The sequence below is a fragment of the Bombyx mandarina genome, chromosome 17, assembly GCF_030267445.1.
Source record: "Bombyx mandarina strain Sakado chromosome 17, ASM3026744v2".
NCBI lineage: Eukaryota > Metazoa > Arthropoda > Insecta > Lepidoptera > Bombycidae > Bombyx > Bombyx mandarina.
The window spans coordinates 2524600-2526049 of record NC_143223.1 but is presented as its reverse complement, the minus strand read 5'-3'; the positions used below and the strand labels follow the sequence as shown (position 1 = coordinate 2526049).

The 1450-nt window shown below is 38.7% G+C and overlaps 1 non-coding gene across 1 annotated transcript; it reads right to left on the bottom strand.

The window, feature by feature from the left end:
* On the bottom strand, positions 1–72 carry TRNAC-GCA (transfer RNA cysteine (anticodon GCA)). The gene has a single exon. It is a non-coding gene; the product is annotated as a tRNA-Cys (tRNA).
* Between the last annotated feature and the right edge of the window lie 1378 nt (positions 73–1450).

Sequence of the window (1450 nt, the reverse complement as noted above, 5' to 3'; positions counted from 1 at the left end):
AGGGGACACCCGGGTTTGAACCGGGGACCTCTCGATCTGCAGTCGAATGCTCTACCACTGAGCTATATCCCCATACGCCCTCTTGCACGAATATTACATTTATATTGAAAAGAAATTATAATATGACTTCTATTCGCTTTGATAAGAATTAAAAGAGCAAACAAACAAACCCAACCAGTTAGAACATGTCAGCGTGATTGCCTACTACCACTTCATTGCCACTCTCATTGTCAGTATTGACATTTAGGTATGAATTGAGAATATTAAACCCACTGAGTTTCTTGCCAGATCCTTTCAATGGGTCGCGATTCCGATCCGGTGGTCTACCAGAATCTATTCTGTGAAGCGTGTATTATTTACTGGTGGTAGGTCGTATTGTGAGTCCGCACAGGTAGGTACCACCGCCCTGCCTATTTCTGCCGTAAAGCAGTTTCGGTTTGAAAGATGAGGCAGCCGTTGTACTGTAAAAACGGAGACCTTAAAACTCATATCTAAAGGTATGTGGCGACATTTACGTTGTAATTGTCTATGGGCTTCGGTGACTACTTAACATCAGATGGGCCGTGAGCTCGTCCACCCATTAAGCAATAAAAAAAAGGTTGAATTAAAAAAAAACAGCCACTGCATCACAGAGCATGCCTAGCTAGCTTATAAAGTTGCAAGCTGCCCGTATTAAGAAGTCACAATGGCCCACTACGTAAAAGATTTACAAGTCTATTGAAGAAGGCAACGATTCACCGAGATTTATAAGGTGTGAAGTGAAAGATTACTACTTTGGAGTTGTATACATCAACTTTTTTTTCATTCAATAAATGGCTAACTTGTAAACTAGATATTTTTGTTGTTTAAAAGTAGACAAGGACCTTTCTGATGTTCGTCAGTATATAGACATCGCAACATAATTGAGCGAATCGAACTATTAATAGTATTGCTATCGACTGTAGCCTTTATATCGGAACACGAGATATTTCGGAACTGAAATAGAAAGATTTGCTTAGAGTAACAAATCTCCCCTACGGTTTAATACGAGATAACACCAGTATTTTACCATATAAATATTGCGTAAGAGGGACATTATTTCAATACAATTGATATACTGTCGTCAAAATCTATGAGTTCATCCTATCATAGACCCAAACTAAATTCATTGTACAGTACCCGGCGATAAATATTGCACATCGACCGTGGGAAAGAGACGGCTAATTTTTACTTCGTAGAGCGTTATATCTGTCGCACATTACCTAATTGACATTTAATTTAGTCTCCTTAAATACCAAACCGTTAGTGTTTCGTCGCACACAGGTAACGCTCTAAAACAAAAACAATATTAGACAGCTGTCTCTTTCTAATTATCGATGTGCAATATTTACTGCCTGTTACTGTAATAGTTTTTGATGTGAAACATCCATAGCCTCACGTAAAACCGATAACGGTTCATAAATACTGCCGT